This window comes from Myotis brandtii, unplaced genomic scaffold (assembly GCF_000412655.1).
Source record: "Myotis brandtii unplaced genomic scaffold, ASM41265v1 scaffold633, whole genome shotgun sequence".
Classification (NCBI taxonomy): Eukaryota; Metazoa; Chordata; class Mammalia; order Chiroptera; family Vespertilionidae; genus Myotis; species Myotis brandtii.
Window position 1 is genome coordinate 2,911,867 of NW_005370423.1, and position 305 is coordinate 2,912,171.

The following is a 305-nucleotide window of genomic DNA, read 5'->3' on the forward strand; positions in this document are numbered from 1 at the left end:
CTGCGTCCCTGGAAAGCGGTGTGGGCCTTCCGGCCGGCGGCCGGGCCTCCCCGGGGCGTCGGTCATTCTGGGTTCGGGGCTTTCTCCGTCCCCTCAACCCCTTTCCCGGCGCCTCTGAAGGGCCGAGCTTTGCTGTGGGCGGTGAAGGGGTGGGGGCGTGTGGATCGGCCTCTGACCCCCTGCTCAGGCCGCCCCTCCGTGCCGGGCCGGGGTCCTTCTGTCTTCTCTTGGCGGCAGGATGGGCCCTGGTCCACCTGGGGCAGGTCTGCTCAGAGTGTGTGTGCGTGCGTGTGCATGTGTGTGCA